Source organism: Bactrocera neohumeralis, chromosome 5, assembly GCF_024586455.1.
Source record: "Bactrocera neohumeralis isolate Rockhampton chromosome 5, APGP_CSIRO_Bneo_wtdbg2-racon-allhic-juicebox.fasta_v2, whole genome shotgun sequence".
In the NCBI taxonomy this organism is placed as follows: domain Eukaryota; kingdom Metazoa; phylum Arthropoda; class Insecta; order Diptera; family Tephritidae; genus Bactrocera; species Bactrocera neohumeralis.
In genome coordinates, this window is record NC_065922.1 from 12,507,221 (window position 1) to 12,525,141 (window position 17,921).

At 35.5% G+C, this 17,921-nt stretch overlaps 1 protein-coding gene across 1 annotated transcript in view; it reads right to left on the reverse strand.

The window, feature by feature from the left end:
- LOC126758067 (uncharacterized) overlaps window positions 1–13,557 on the reverse strand; it is a 130,878-nt gene extending 117,321 nt beyond the window's left edge. Inside the window, 1 exon segment of the mRNA XM_050472071.1 lies at window positions 12,775–13,557. The gene's annotated coding sequence lies outside the window, so the exon portion shown is untranslated.
- Window positions 13,558–17,921: the final 4,364 nt, after the last annotated feature.

The following is a 17,921-nucleotide window of genomic DNA, read 5'->3' on the forward strand; positions in this document are numbered from 1 at the left end:
ATTGTGGCAAAAAATTCACGCCTTTCAACTTTTTATGTCTCACTGCTTAACAACGGATGAACGGATTGATTTTAGCGTTGAAAGAAACCATTCATGGATGCGTCATATTTTTTATTTTTAATAGCGAGTTAAGCCATTGTAGCTTACTGCTTCATATTGAGTTTACCAACTGTCCATAACAAGCTCCTTAACACCCCTTACTAGCAATTTCTATAAATAACTGGAGCACACTAACGGAGTACTCAGCAGCATATGGGAGGCACTTTCAGCTAGAGATAATGCCCACTTGACTACGCAGCACCACTCGCCCGGCAGTATAGGTGTTTCAAGCACTCAACTAAATCATGTAATCGCACTTCATAACAGAGCATATACCTACGTGAGCACAGATAGTTGCTTCAAAACATATGTACGTACATATGTACGGGGATAATATGGGATGCAGATGTTTTGCAAAGTTGCTACATATAAATATCTCTTTTTTTCAGAATAAGCCATTTTATATTGATTTTTTATCTGCCTCATTTATTCATTTCTCTCTTTTTCTTCCTTCTCATTACAAAATATAAATAGTACTCCATTACAACAACTTCGTTAAAGCTGCAACATAAGTCCCCACAATTCCTATAGCCACTTGAATGATAATCGACAAACTTTCTCGAAGAAGAAAAAAGGAAAAACAACAAGTGTGGAGGCGGAGACGGAAGCGGAATGCCGGTAAATGATGAAATGTAATTGTAGAAGTGATTGGAATTTAGTAGTGAGTAATCCACAGATGTAATGAGTCGAGGTGATGCCGAAGCTGAGGAAGCGATAAAAAGACGATTTGGCGCAAACAGTGCAACACGCACACACACATACACAGTGTATTATATTGAAAGCGTATTCTTTTCTTATAAAGCTAGATTTGCAGCATCATCCAGTCATCCTCAAACAAGTGGCCGCATATGTACATGTGTGTGTGTGTATGTGTGTATTTGTGTATTATTTTCCGTTCATAGCCACTTGTAGCGACGGTGATGAATGAGCGCTTAACGCAACGAAGCCTAATAGCGGATATATCATTGTGATTTGATTGGAAAACTTTTCCACACGCACACACATACATATACACATATATATGTATTAAAGAAGCCGGAGCTGAGCGGGAAAAGTTATTGTGCAACATCAATTCCAGTGCTCGATGTATAGGTATGCGTACTAGAAAAAATAGCAGCGAAATAAGAAAGAAATATTGCCGAAGGTAATCATGCAAATTTCGTAGACGGAATGGCCGTTTTTGTGCAAAACATGTTGCGCTGGCATGTTGAGCGATTTAACTTTGTTATTCTTGTGCGCTATCCAAAGACGAAATGCTGCAAGCAAATAAGAAATATAAAATCATGTTTATGGTAGCACTTGTGTTCACAAGCGTTTGAAAAAAGTAGTAGATAAACACACACAAAATCATATGAAACAAGAAAAAACGTTAACTTCGGCTGCACCGAAGCTAATACACGCTTCATAGGTGCATTTCTTTTAGTAACTATGTGTTCGGTTTGTATGGCAGCTATATGCTATAGTAAGCCGATCTAAACAATTTTTTCGAAGATTACATTGTTGCTTTAGAAAATTATTTATACCAAATTTTGTGAATGTATCTTGTCAAATGCAAAAGTTTTCCATACAAGAACGTTTTTTCCGATCGTTCAGTTTGTATGGCAGCTATATGCTATAGTTAACCGATCTAAACAATTTTTTCGGAGATTACATTGTTGCTTAAGAAAATAATTTGCTGCAAATTTCGTGAATATATCTTGTCAAATGCAAAAGTTTTCCTTACAAGAACTTTTTCCGATCGCTCAGTTTGTATGGCAGCTATATGCTATAGTAAGCCGATCTGAACAATTTTTTCGGAGATTACATTGTTGCTCTCGAAAATAACATGTGCCAACTTTTGTGAAGATACTTTGTCAAATGTGAAAGTTTTCCATACAAGAACTTTTTTCCGATCGCTCAGTTTGTATGGCAGCTATATGTTATAATGGTCCGATACCGGCCGTTCCGACAAATGAGCAGCTCCTTGAAGAGAAAATGACGTTTGCAAAATTTCAAAACGATATCTTAAAAACTGAGCGACTAGTTCGTATATATGCAGACAGACGGACATGGCTAAATCTACTCAGCTCAACATACTGATCATTTACATATATACTTTATAGGGTCTCCGACGTTTCCTTCTGGGTGTTACAAACTTCGTGAGAAACTTAATATACCCTGTTCAGGGTAGCGATTTTAGCTTTGAGTTCGCTGACTGTGGCCTCAAGCCTAGTGAAGAAATGTCTAGACTCCTTATCGCTAATATCAGCTATTTTTTGATAAGACTGGTTTGATTGCCTTCCACAGAAGTATTGCAGCAAACTTTAAGCCAGATGAGCTTTCGATTTAGATTTTTAGAACGGTTACTTTAGGCTCAATAACTGCGTAACGGAAACAAGTAAAAACTTCGATGACTTCTCAGGGTTCACTACTGAACTGTTGGACCTCATACCAGTTCAGCAAGCGTTAGTCAACAACCAGCAGCTGTGCAGTTGCAAAGTCTTTTAATGGTTGTAGGAGTTCTAACTGCAAACTGTTTGATCATAATTTATGTAGTAAGATTGAACATCTATCAAACGCCAGCATCAGCTGTTTAGAAAAAGATGAGATAGAATCAACTCAACGCTTTCTCCTCAAATGTTCCGCTTTTGCCAGATAAAGCTCGGCAAAGACATGCGGTGAAAAAGTGAAAATAAAAATTAAGCACTTAATCCCATTTTGCCCATAGCTACCAGATATCCAACTACAGCAAAATCCACCATAGAATATATTCTTAGCGTCTAGGATTGCAGCTAAATGTTGTGCTATTGTGGGCAAAAAGTAAGACTTTTCAATTTAAATTCGTCGAAATATATTTTTTCTAGGTTGGCATGACTGTCAGTAACAGCTGTGCCTAATGGCACATCAAAATAATCATTAGTGTTTAGTGTACACTTGTCTTTCTGAAGTACATAAAGTGCTGTCGGCGATTTTTGCGATGAGTGACATTATGCTTCAAAGAAATTCCACTAAACTTTGTTTGCGGAATCAAACTTCTGGTACCGAAACAGTATCGTAGAAAAGGTTTTCGGTGATAGCCAAGTGTTTTTGATTGGTACAAGTTATTCAAAGAACGAATATCTAGAACGCGTTGACGATGAGCCACGTCCAGGACGGCCATCAACATCAACTGAAGATCAACACGTCAATAAAATAAAGGAATTGGTGCTTGAGAATCGACGATTAACAGTTAGAGATCTTACTGGCGTCTTTGGAATATCGGAATGTCAGAAGTAGAAAGTGAAAACCATTTTCAAAGAACATTTGGGCCTAAGAAAAGTAGAAGCATGTTTGGTTCTAAAATCGCGCAACATTTTCGAAGAAACAGCGTCGCATTAACGTCTGCGAAAGAATGGTTTACGACTACCACGTTGTCATGAAACACATTATTAGTGGCAATGTGTCTTGAATATATGCTAACTACCTGGAAACAGACGATCAATCGGCTGAATATCGTTCCAAAGGTGAGGCGAAGCCGAAAAAAGCCAGATCAAAAAATAAAAGTTATGTTGACAGTTTCCTTAGAGTAGTGCACTCCTGAATTCCTTTCGAACGGCCAAACTGTCAACAAGGAATACTACTTGAGTGTAATGCGTCGTTAGCGCAAAGCTATTTGTAAAACGAGGCCGGAATTGTGAGCTGAGAGCTCTTGGTTTTTGCACCACGATAACGCACCATCGCATACTGCATTGATTCTTCGTGAGCTTTCTGCCAAATTTTCAACCAATATCGTTTTGCAACCGACGTATTCGCCTGATTTAGCTCCGTGTGACTTCTGAATATTCAACAAACTCAAACGACCACTCCGGATAAACTGTTTACGAGTCAATTGAACACATTAAACGTGAATCGCCAAGGGCACTGAAGTCTCTTCCGGTAAGTGACTTTAATAACTGTTTCAAGGATTGGAAAAAAGGTGTATTAAAGCCAGGAGGGATTACTTTTGGGGGGACGACATAGGTTTTGAAGTATAAATTAAGAATTTTAAAATTATGAAGAAAGTCTTACCATATTTTGCTCATAGGAGTATATGTTATCATTGACATTCGAACCATTTATTTTCTTCAAACATTTATTTTTACAATTTGTGCACTTTTTTGGAAACTATTTGGAAGTAGAGTTTTGTAAGAGAAGAGTAAAAGAAAAAAACACAATGAAATGGATAATTTCGATGTGGTCAATAATATTTTGATGCTGTATGCTAAATATAGCATAATTTAATTGTAACCATAAAAAGACAAATTAAACAAAACAGAAATCCAGAAAAAGCCTTAACTTCGGTTGAACTAATTCTAGAAAAGCCTTCACAAATAAAATTTATAAATAAATAAATAAATTGGTTTTGACCTCCTAGTTTTTAAGGCAAAAACACAGAACATGCTAGAATAAGCCAATCTAAACAATTTCTTCTGAGATTGTACCGTTTGCTTGACCAAAAAGTAAAGCAAAAATTTCGTGAAGATATCTGCTCAAATAAAAAAGTTTTCCATAGCAGAACATGATTTTGTTCGCATAGTTTGTATGGCAGCTAAATGTTCTAGTAAGTAGTCCGATATCTGAAATAGTTACTACAAATAAGCACCTGCTTGAGGGGAAAAGGAAGTGTGTCAAATTTCAGATCAATATCCCGAAAACTGAGAACTAGTTGTCGAATATAAAACGGACGAACAAGTGGATGGATGGACGTGGTTAAGTCGACCCAGCTGCTCACGGCTGGATATATATATGCACGTATATAGACTTATTATCAAAAATTGTATACAATTTACATATTCAATTATTAACTTTACTGCAAGCTATTTAAAATTTGTCGAATTACAATACCTAACCGGACGAAGCCACTATAATCCATTGGCAGTAAAAGCCCAAATATTTTAATAATATTACAAAGGTAATGCGACAATTCGATTATTCGAAAAACACGCACAAAATCAAATTATGCTGTCATTTAAAGTTTATGAAGCTAAAAAGTTGAATTAAATTAAAACCTGAGTGAAAAGCTTACACTAATATAAAAAAAGGCCCGCATAAAACGCTAATTGAAATGCGACTGACAGTTTCTCCTATAATAACAGCCGATTTCCCTTTAAATTTCATTACAGTAAAAAATTATTAGTAGGAAAAACATAACGGTAGTGCATAAAAAATGCGCGGTTTATGATTACAAAGTTGCTCGGGCAACGCGCAATACCGTTACACACACAACACAACAATCGATTGTAGTATTTATAACACACACACTAACGCAAGATAACAGGATAACCCTTTTGTAAGTGTGTATTTAAGCGGAATTTCAACGAGCACTTTTTCAAGACTAGAAATATGTGCAGAAGCAATATATTATATGTGGCATGTGGCACAAAGGCTCGTCAGCGCAGAAACGCAATAGCCTTGTGTGTTACCCAATGAACTAACTAACTGTTTATACTAGAACTATGCAACTATAATTGTATATACTATTACTGTCTATACTATAACTACACCCATACATTTACATACTTGTAAATGTGTTTGCCTGTGTCTTTGCTGTTGTTTTTGCATAAAGTACTCGTATTTATAGACCGTAAATGGGTGCGGCACGCTAATTAATATCTCCAACATTTCAACCTTCTCCACACACGCACACATAATTACTCATACGTGTCGCTATCTCTTGCGAGCGCGTTTATATGTGCGTGCGTGTGCGTATGTATGTAGGAAAAATGCTTTTCATGCTTTGATGAGACGCTCATATGTTTGAATATGCTTAACATATTAATTATATAAGTGAAATTTCTCGTTTCATTGCTGGCGTAAACGGGAAATATTCGCCTGTCATTCTACCATTAATTATTGTCATTGATATTGTGTGTGTGTGTGTGTGTGTGTGTGTGTGTGTGTGTTAGAATACATGCATAAATATAATAATAAATATTAATTATTAGTAGTAATTATTAAATAACGGTGCTCCACACTCGCATAACGGTGGTTTAAACGTTTCTTAATGCACTGCAATTTTATAATACACATTTTCCGGTTAAAAAGTTATGTTTTGAGGTTAGAAGGCACTGAAAAAAATGCATAATAATTTAAATCGGTAATTAATAAAAAACAAATTTACAGTTGTTGCTTACAAAACGCTTCTAGAAACACCACTATTATTTATTAGCTAGCAAAATAAAAGACGCGGCACTATTAGGAATATTTATTATATAGCTTAAGGGGTTACATGGCTTTACGGATTAAAAAACAGTTAATTTTTTGATTGTCTTATTAAGTTCTACAACACCTCTTGAATATTGCCCTAATTGTTTTCAAGTTGATCTGAGTAATATCAGCTTGATAACTTTTTTTTAAAAAAAAACGCATAAAATTTGCAAAATCTCATCGGTTCTTTATTTGAAACGTTAGATTGGTTCATGACATTTACTTTTTGAAGATAATTTCATTTAAATGTTGACTCATGTGGTTTCAACAAGATGGCGCTACATGCCACACAGCTCGCGATTCTATGGCCATTTTAAGGGAAAACTTCGGAGAACAATTCATCTCAAGAAATGGACCCGTAAGTTGGCCACCAAGATCATGCGATTTAACGCCTTTAGACTATTTTTTGTGGGGCTACGTCAAGTCTAAAGTCTACAGAAATAAGCCAGCAACTATTCCAGCTTTGGAAGACAACATTTCCGAAGAAATTCGGGCTATTGCCGAAATGCTCGAAAAAGTTGCCCAAAATGGTACTTTCCGAATGGACCACCTAAGACGCAGCCGCGGTCAACATTTAAATGAAATTATCTTCAAAAAGTAAATGTCATGAACCAATCTAACGTTTCAAATAAAGAACCGATGAGATTTTGCAAATTTTATGCGTTTTTTTTTTTAAAAAGTTATGCTCTTAAAAATCACCCGATAGTTCCGAAGACACAGCCTTGAAAACTTGTGCGCTCCAGGCTAGCTGGGATAAGTGCGCCGTCTTGAAACTCATTTTTCTGAACACTGTGTTTTTGAAGTCGGTTTGGCAAGATTTCACCAGAACTAATCAACTGATCTTCATAAAATTTTACACAGGTGTTTGAGTTACATTTCTTAAAGACTTGGAAGAAGGATTTCTTTTTCGATTGCAACTGTTTGAAAAAAAAATCGCGAAATTTGTATTGAAATTTTCATATTTTTGTTAAAATGTCTGCCAAAAATCCAATTTTCAGTTCTTTTTTCCTTCGTCCAAGTTCTAAGTGAAGATTTGAACTAAAACACGATTTTTTCACTTTAGATGATCCTGTAAAGAGTTATCCCGACAACGCGGGCGCACCTTTTTGCCGAGCGGTCACCGGAAATGGCGTCGCAATGGACGAGTTTAAAAATTATTTTTTTCCAAAAATTACAGAATTTCTTTGTTAATAGTGTATGTTTGTAACAGTAGAAAATTCTAATAAAATATTTCAATTTTTTATATGAGAAAAAATTGTAGAAAAAAGGCTGTTTTTTAAACGACTAACCCATAAACCCTTTAAGACATTATATCCAGTTTCAAAAAATCAAATTTTTTCATATAATTTTTTTAAATTTTAAACAGGTCTTTCCCGAAACGATATTTTCAGAGCCGATGAGCAAATTTCATCGAACTACTGGAACGATTGGCTTGAAATTTTTATATGACATTTTTTGATATATTTGATATACGTGACCAAAGGAATAAGCTGTTTGATAATAATTTCGATTTCTATAGCCACTCCATAGTGCATGTTTTTTCGCATAAAACGGCTTTGGAAAGCTAACATTTTGTGAAAAAAAATAACTAATCCCTCTATCATTACTTGGGTTCATTTATAGTATTAAACAGAGATAGTCAGCTTCTTTTAGTTCTTCCGGAGATCGGCTAAGGGTTCAAGGGAATCCAAGATTTTTCAAAATGTATCGCTGATTATTAAAGTAAATTATATTATATAAACGTCTATTAAATAAGGCTTAGCACATACGATATTGTGGAGCAAAATAGCCAAGTGAGTATTTAGAAATAGTAAAAATGAACACATTTCGTATAATTTCGTGTAAGCAGACCAAATTAAAGCGTCAAGGACGCGACTGGAATTTTTAAGTAGTTTGTCCAGAGTCTAAGCCAAAAGGCTTATTTTATTACTATTTCGCACCGATCTATAATTTGGATTTAGCTTTAAAGTACTAAAGAAAAGAGAAAGTTAAATATTAATTTATTTTACTGAAAGTGGGCGGATATGTTTAAAAAATTATCTTTTTATTTCTTTTAGCTAAGAAGGCATTCAAATCACTTAAGGCTAAACAGTGAAGAGCGGCAAACCGAACAAACCACTTTTATAAATACAGTGATCTATAATAATATAATACACATAGAGTCAATAAACGAGTAAGACTTCCCCAATTCATTCGGGTAATACTTAAAAACCTAGTAGTAGGTAGTATCATTTTTATGGTAAAATTATTGTCATTAACCTTAGAAACTGCAAATGGAAAATCGCACAAAACAAAATACTTTGAATTAACAAAAAATACCAGACATACTTTCGGAATTTTCGGACATTGAAGATGAAATTTATGAAAGTGAAGGCGGATTTGTGGGAAACTAAAGCGATACGAGCGATAATTGTAACAAAAGTTATCGAGAGCAGTGACGATGAAAATCTTGATAAAAATTATGGAGAAAAATCGAGCGATGAAAAAGACAAGGTTTCTTTATACAATATTCAGAAACGAATGTGTATGCGATCTGCTTCCATTACTAAAGAGGATAATGAAAGCTGGAATGATACACAATTTGAAGTTTCTGCAAGTGGAACTATTTGGAAAAATATAAAAGGATGAGGTGTTGTTGGAAGGTTACCAACTCGTTGCGTATACAAAGACTTATCTGGGAATACAGCATATGCTAAAAGAAATATTATGGAAAAGAAGCCAAGCAGGGCCTTTTTAGTATAAATTGACCATCATATATGAAAGCATATCAGAAATTGCATCGAATTAGAAGCCTCAGGGGTTTTAGAGCAGAAATGGATAATTTCACAGGATAAACTGAAAGCGTTTATTGGAATATTGTATGCACATAGCATAGACGAAGCTGTCGTAATTATGGAACCAAAATAGGGCTCTAAATTATTTTCTGAAACTATGAGTAAGCATGACCTTACACAAATTATACAATTAATTCATTTCGATAAAAGAAATAAAGACAGTCAACGCTTGCAAACTGATAAATTTGCGTTAGTGTCAACTGTTTGGAACAAATTCAAACCAGGTGCAAATACGAGGGCTGCTATATATATTCTGGCCTAGGGCAACACTACGTGCTGCCAGATGAAATGTGAAATTTCCATTGGAAAGTTTGACATTTTTTAGCATAACATCACTCAGAACGTTTTGTCATTTAATCGTGAATTGTTTTATTTACAGGGAATTAAAAAATTCATCTCGGCCAAAAAATGGAATTAACTCGTGAACATTTTCGTGCGATCATTTTTCACAAGGTTTCGATGTGGGTTATCACGACAAGAGTGCGTCGATGAACTAAAATCTTAGTATGGCTATGAGGCACCATCATATAGCACTGTGAAAAACTGATACAACGAATTCAATCGTGGCCGACGCTCGCTCAAAGACGAATTCCGTGAAGGTCGTCCAAAAACAGCCCTTGTGCCAGAAAACATCGATGCCGTACGTGAACTGATAATGCAAGACCGTCATGTAAAATACCTTCAGATAGAGGCATGCCTATGCATTTCTCCCACCAGCATACATTCGATATTGCATGAACACCTGGCCGTAAAAAAGGTTTGTTCTCGTTGGATCCCGCACAATTTGACAATCGCTCAAAAAAAGGCTCGTGTGGATTGGTGTAAAGAAATGCTGAAAAAATACGATCGCGGTGCTTCAAAAGACGTTTATAAGATCGTCACAGGTGACGAATCATGGATCTATGCGTATGAGCCCGAAACAAAACAGCAATTGACAAAAAAAAAAAAATAAAAAAAAAATAAATAAATAAATAAAAACATTTTCGTTGATAAATATGCCTATTTACATTATTAGGCCAGACATATATATAGCAACCTACGTAATACAATAGAAGAACAATTGTTTTAAGTAAAGCCAGGCATTTACACAGTATATGCCAAACAAACTAGACCAGTTTGGAATAAAATTCTGGTTGGCTTCTGACTTTGAAACGAAGTAAGTCGTAAATGGCTTTCCTTATCTAGAGGGTTTTACTAGTGTTTCTTTAGCTTCAAAATTATTAGTAAACATCTCAACATTACTGTATGCAACAAATGAATGTACACTTATAGTTTATAAGACTAAGCCCAACAAAAAAAATAGTTTTATTGAGTTCCAAACACAAAGAAGTCAAAATTGATACCAATAGAAAGAAACTGTCTGAAACAGTGACTTGAGATATTCAAGTGCAATAAACCCGACTTATTGCATCAATAAGTGACAATGAAAGAAACATGGTTCCATCATTTCACTCCAAAGTCCAATCGACAGTCATCTGACTGGACTGCACACGTTGAACACGCTTCAAATCGTGAAAAAACGCAACAGCCGACTGGGCAAGGTTATAGCGTCTGCATTTTGGGTTACTCATGAAATAATTTTTATTGACTATTTTTCAAAAAATTCCCGAAAATTTATAGTTTGGACATATTTTTTAACTGACTTAAAAAAATAAGCATTTTACATCCATAAAACTAGATTTCCAAGCTTTGTAGTTTTTTCACAGCTTAGTTTTTGGTTTGGTCAGATAATTAATTTTTTACTTCGTCAAACTTGCTGAAATAAACTTTAACTTCCAAACCATGAGTAAAAAGTCAAGAACATACACGTTGACAGAGCACTCTTTCTATAATATCTTCAACTTGTTGGAAGCATACGTCTTGATATTATTCCACATATCATTGATGAGGATCTTTTGATGAAAAATAATGTTTAGGCAAAAAAATTGGTTTCTCTGCTCTCTGACTATTTAACATTATAAATGCGGTCGAGATAACAAGAGTGATAAGTTTTCTTACCAGAACAAATCTATAGATATAGGATCATAATGTTAGCATTCTTTCAATAATATTTTCAACTTGTTGGAAGCATACGTCTTGATATTTTTCCACATATCATTCATGAGGAACTTTTGATAAAAAATCACGTTTAGGCGAAAAAATTGGTTTCTTTGCTCTCTGACTATTTAACATTATATCTGCGATCGAGATAACAAGAGTGATAAGTTTTCTTGGATATCTTATGTGTGTATGCTGAGAGAAAGCAGTGTTCCCAAAAAAAAAACATATAACCGACGAATTGTGTTCCAAGAAAATAATTATTTTTGATTTATCCAGTTACGTTAAGCCCTTAGAAATTCAAGATAGTTGCTCAAATGGAGGTGTATGTTCTTCAAACTTTTTTAAATTTGTGAGCAATTTATGTTAAGTCTATTAAACTACGAAGGTGTGTCTGCTTTTAGGAGCAAACGGACAAAACTGTGCTCAAAACTTCATTGTTTTTATATAATGACATATAGATAACAATAGAGATTCGATATCTTAATTATCACAAACAGCTCCTCTTCGGACATATGATAAAACTCTTGTAAAAATAATAGCCATCAGCTCATATCTTGTTTACACGTTAATATCGACCGCATATACCCAAGATAATAACAGTTTTTATTTTCATTAATTTTACAGCACATATGGTGGTATATTTTGGTGAGATAATATGATGCAATCAAGCATGCTCAAATGAAAAAAATCGCACTGATTGCAACAGCGCCTAATGAACCCAGCTGGACAGCACCCAAACTCATACCATCCCTACCCTTGCTATTGCTATTTTTTAGCGATAACCTATAATGCCTGCAACAAGGTCACGCGGTGGCTTCAACGTGACGTGACCATGCAAGAGCGCTTGCCTCCTTTATTTGACTAACTTATCAGCAGTAGTGCAAATATTTTTTTTCCAATACACGCGGCGGTGGTAAACGTTGTAAATATTGTTATTGTTATTGTCGTTATTGCGAAAATATATAAATTAATTTGGTCATAAATGAAAACACTTATCAGCTTTTGGGAAAAAGCAATCACTTGCACAGGTGTTACAATTCCGATGAATGCCAACACAGAGACCAGCAAGGGTAGCATATTTTTAGGCGCTAATGCCAATGTACTAATGCTAAGCTAGACCATAAATTAATTTAAGTAATTTCACTCATAAATTTTCACACGTGCGAGTTATTAAATATAATTAAATATGGCTGCGATATTTTTCAACTTTTTTGACGTGGAAGATTTGCCATATCAACGGTGGTTTTAGTTAGCATAGAGTAGGGAGCCAAAAAGAAGTGGACTACCACTACCGTTATAATTGCCTCAAATTAAAAATGTGAGCAAAAAAGCACACGCGTTCCCATTAAATTGTGCAAACAGTGGCGCTTAGTACGCACACGCCCGGCATATGCGCCTAAATGTATACATTACAAAGTGTTTGCACCCCACCATCACACACTTATGCACTTGCATGTGAGTTTTTAAGTATTTATGTACACTTTTGAGTGCACTTGCTGCAATAAACTCACACACACACACAAACACACACGTATATATACATGTATACTTATATATGTATATATTCTCAAAGCTGGTATTTCAAAGTGCAACTTACTTCGTCACCACCACCAACAACAATGTAACTACAGTTAGCATATATGTAACGGCACAGCTCGCTTTACTAGGGTCACGTGTGCTCCCCAGAGCGCACCGTTGTTGCAACAAATAATCGAGGTTAGCCTGCAGCACTAGCTGTCGGCATGCAGTAGTTATTCCTAGCGGCCCACTTTCAGGCCGATAACTGCAATACTAATTGTGTTAAAAATCATGCGAAGCTTGCAGCAAGCCCAACGCAACGCTCCAACACTGACATTTAATATGCGAAACAGGTGCACCAGTTCCGACTGTCACAAATTGTCTGCCACCGGCTGTCCGTTGGTATGACACACTGACGTCCGAAATGGTTACAACGCTGCAGTGTTTATGTACTCACTAGTTTCAATTTGACTTTTGGCCCCTAAATGTAGGCTACGCCGAGTAGCACAAATGTCAGGTCACATGCAAGGGGCAGGCAATTTCAAATGTTTGAACTACACAATTTTTTTTTTACTTTTTTTTTTGATTTTTTTTGTTGTTTCGCCACATGCAATTAAGTAGGTGTGTATATACAGTCGATTTGTGGGCGAATACTGGATGTAGAGCGGAATTTTTTAAACACACGGCAGGGCGTCAGCGTATGTAGGCGTGCTTAGAGTAAAACTTTTGAGTAGATATATTTTTTCTATTTATATATGTATATATAACACTGTGATTTAAATTACACTTACGGTAGTATTTAGTATATAATTACATAAATTTAATTTGCAGAGTTGTATTGGCAAACACTATTACAAAAAGTTCCAACTGGTTTTCGTTTTAAGAAATTTTTTTAATTAAAAATTTTTATATATTTATGTTATATTTTTTTATACATATTTTTCTTATATTTTTTTTTAATTTTCAAAACATTTTAAAATTTTAAAAAAATTTTTAAATTTTTTTTAGTTTTCAGAATTTTTTTTGCTTATTTTTTACTCATTTAACTTTGAATTAATTTTAAATTTTTCAAAATTTTTGTTTACATTTTTCAATATTTTTGTTTAAATTTTTTTGTTTGTTTTATTGAAATTTAGTAAAAATATTTCAATTTTGTTTTTAATTTTTCAAATTTTCTTTTTTGATTTTTCAAATTTTTTTTTGAAATTTTTCAAGTTTTTTTTTAATTTTTCAAATTTTTGTTAAAATTTTATTCTTTGTTTCGTTAAAATTTTTCAATTTTTTTAATTAATTAAATTTTTTTAATTTTCATTTAATTTTTCCTTAATTCTTTTCAATTACTTTAATTTTTTTTTTAATTTTTTAAATTTTTTTTTTAATTTTCATTTAATTTTTCCTTAATTCTTTTCAATTACTTTAATTTTTTTTTTTTTAATTTTTTTTTTAATTTTCATTTAATTTTTCCTTAATCCTTTCCCATTACTTTAATAATTCCATAAGCCAACCCACAAATTTATTTCAATTTACCAATTTCAAATATTTTCAATTATTCAGCAAACACAAGCAAACTCCACACCACACATTTTTGCTTTGTTTTTCTTTTTTTCAAATTAACTGTTATCCACAATATCCGTTTCCTTTGCTCGGTTTTGTTTAGCCAGCGCACGTCTAACGACTATCGCATCCCGACATCAACTGAAGTTTCTGGTGTGGCATGCAACATATAAAAATCACTTCGCTGAGCTTTTAATAGCCGCCTTTGAATATTTATGCTACAGCTGGTCACCTTAGCGGAGCTTAAAGCTCAGCATTTGAGCGTAATATGCAGAGCATATGTTAAGGCGTTGGAGCGCACTCATTGTTTTTGTTTACGAATTGCTGGCGCAAAGCAGCTGACCAAAAAGAAAAGCAAGCAAAGCGCCGTATAAAATACGAGAAAACAACCGTTATTATCTATTTTGGTATGGCACGGCGAACCACGTCGGGTGAATGTAACAAACACATGTTGCTTCAACACGCAGTCGGCGAGTGTCTGAACTTTGTTGGCATTGTGGTAGGCAACGGTGACAAGTGCTCTGCGGTATACAGCTGGAAATTAGAAACTTTATCAAGGCTGCTTTTTTGTTGAGCACATTTGATATTATTTAATTTTTTTGTATTAAATTGTAAACTTTTAGCTGAAATATTTGTGAATGTGTGATGCAGTAAGCTCCACCCCAACCTTGGCACTTAACGCCATCTGGCACATGGTGCCCGTAGACATCGGCGGAAGGTGCATGGCTGCGAAAGTTGCAATATTACTCAGAGAATCTGGGTTCCTCAAACAACACGTGTCTGAAAATCGGAAATCCACACGGACTTTGACTTCGAACTGGATCATAAGAGAACGCGTGTCTGAACACTCGGAAATCCTCACAGACTTTGACTTCATACCGGATCACGTGGTTCAAAGAGTCGCCAAACCGAGCTTTGACGACTTCTTCTCTGCCCGCATACCGGCGAGGGCGTTGAGTGGGGATAATCCCTTGGAGGAGATAATTGGTCAAAGTTGGTGGATGATTGGTGGAGAGACCTCTGCCAATTCCAACTTCAAACTTTTTGACTATTGTAGTGCTTTCTAAGCCGTTGCAGCCATTAAGGTACCAGTAGATTTAGTGCTCAGGAGTGCAGTCTCCTTCAGAGAAGTGCCAGTCCACTCAGATACCAGGGTGACGAAACCAGCACTGAACTCATGAACAGTGCGTTCAGGGTTGGTCAATGAATGCCTAACCTCGCTATCAATGGCATCGAGTCTCTTTGTGATAAGACTGTTATGGGTGACAGGCTACAGCGGAATAGCAGGAAATTTTAAAGCTGATGAGCTAGCAAGAAAAGGCACGCTAGAACTGCTATCAGTAGAATGGAAACGAATCGGTGCTCCCATATCTTCTTGTGTTTTGCTGGGCTTAGGAAGCTTGCACACCGCTTGACCAGTAGCAAAATTTTTTGGTCCAATATCGATCGCAAGTGAACTAGTACTCTCTTTGTCCTCAGTAAGGCTAGCCTATCCCTAGTTGTGGGGCTATTAAAAGGCCATTGCCCTATTGGCGTCCATGCTGAAAGGCTGGGAATTTTACCAGACGCCAACTGCTGAAGCTGTATGGAAGAAGACGAGTTGAAAACAACTCCACACTTCCTTTTTAACTGTCCCACGTTCGAGAGGTTAAGAGTTAAACACTTGGGAGCGCATACCTTCATACATCCCACCGAACTGGCGGGAACGGAACTTAGACGTCTGTGCAAATTTGTATAGACCACTAAGCGATTTGCTAATTTATAAGTTCAAATACAGAAGCTCTTCTTTTCTATGTCTTCACAAAGGACTACATATAGCAGTCCACGTGTCCAGATAAGCCACATCACCTATCTACAAGTATGTACAAGGTTAAAGTTTGTCAAAAAAAATTTCAAAATTTTTCCTCCTTGTACGCTCTGGGCATCGTTGACTAGATCACCTTGGTGGTTGTTGAATGAATATGTTCCGGTCTTAAAACCTTCTATAAATAGAAACGTCATTTTGAAGAAATTTCAACTATTAATCATTTCTACCAGCTTCTCAAGGTGTTCAACTCTTTTTGCGTCTATAAAAGTGTCTCATATTATTTTTATGTCCCACCCCACACGTGCATAATTCAGAGCTGCCTGAACCGTTACCTGAATGACATGCTATCAAGAGATAGCACTTTCGAAGCGACTAAATATATAGTATAACACCCTAACTTTCAGAAAAAATCTATAGGAACTAAAACTTCGTTGAGTATTTTCAACTGAAAAATGTCGGTGTTAATGGATGTGTTTATAGAACTTTAGCTGTCGAACTACTCTTTAAGCTAAGACCTTAGCGAGCTAAAAACTATTTTGTTCTGTAACAAAATAAGATCCTAACCCGATACGAAAGCAGAAGGGACCAGAATTTTGAAAATGAATTTAGAAACTATCAACCAAACGGTGCCTTAAATATTTTTAAATTACCACACTCTTTCACATAGACTCATTTAGAGTAAAACACCAACATATTTTCACCAAAATGGGTTACAAGGCTCAGTGAAATTACTTTGAGTTCTATTGAATATTTAGAGATAAACGACAGTCCAATTTGGCTGGAATATTAATGATCCTTAGAAAGAAATATAAGGGAAACCATATTACAGCAGTCGAAGAAGTCTTTCACGAATCAAATGTCGCAGCCTGGCTACTAATCACACCGTTAAACTTTTTCCTTTGGGAATATGTAAAGTCTAAACTCTATGAGTACAATTCCGCTTCGATTCAGGCTTTGGAGCAAAACATCACGCGTATCATTTGCCAGTTACCCGTCGAAATGCTCGAACGAGTAATCAAAAATCGAACTCAACGGATGGACCAACTGAGTCGTCGGCGCGACCAACATTTGAAATAGATCACCCTTTAGTTATCTCAAATATGTCAAACATGAGTTAAGTGGGATGCGCTGTTGATTAATGAGTTCTCTTCGAACAAATCTAGACTGCAGACATTTAAGGTATATATTTAGTATGTATGTATGCTTATACTTTTTATATTGCTGATTAAAAGAACACAAATGTTTATATCAATATATACTATGTATTCATATACATATTTATATATATATGTATATAATAGTCGCATCTTGTCAAAAAAGTCTTGCGGTATTTTCGCTAGTTGGCGCTGAAAGCGCGTAGTTCTAGTTTTATTCGTCGCATCTGGTCATGCTATACCTTTTTGGAAAGCTCATTTCACGCGCTAACACGTGTTTGATTGATTGTCGTTTCTTTTAAGTCGTTCGTGAGTTATAGCGTCGCAAACATGGAGCAAAATAAAGAGAAAATACGGCATATTTTACAGTACTACTCGTACTACGATAAAGGCAAAAATGCATCTCAAGCCGCCAATAAAATTTGTGCAGTTTATGGACCCGATACAGTTTCCATTTCCACCGTACAACGATGGTTTCAACGTTTTCGTTCTGGTGTAGAGGTGGTCGAAGATGCGCCACGCTCCGGACGGCCTGTCGTCGAAAATTGCGATAAAATCGCTGAATTGGTCGAAAGAGACCGGCATAGTAGCAGCCGTAGCATCGGTCAAGAGCTGGGCATGAGTCATCAAAAATTCATTTCAATTTCAATAAAAAAAAAAAAAAATTCAATAAAAATACCGCAAGACTTTTTTGACAAACCATATATGTAT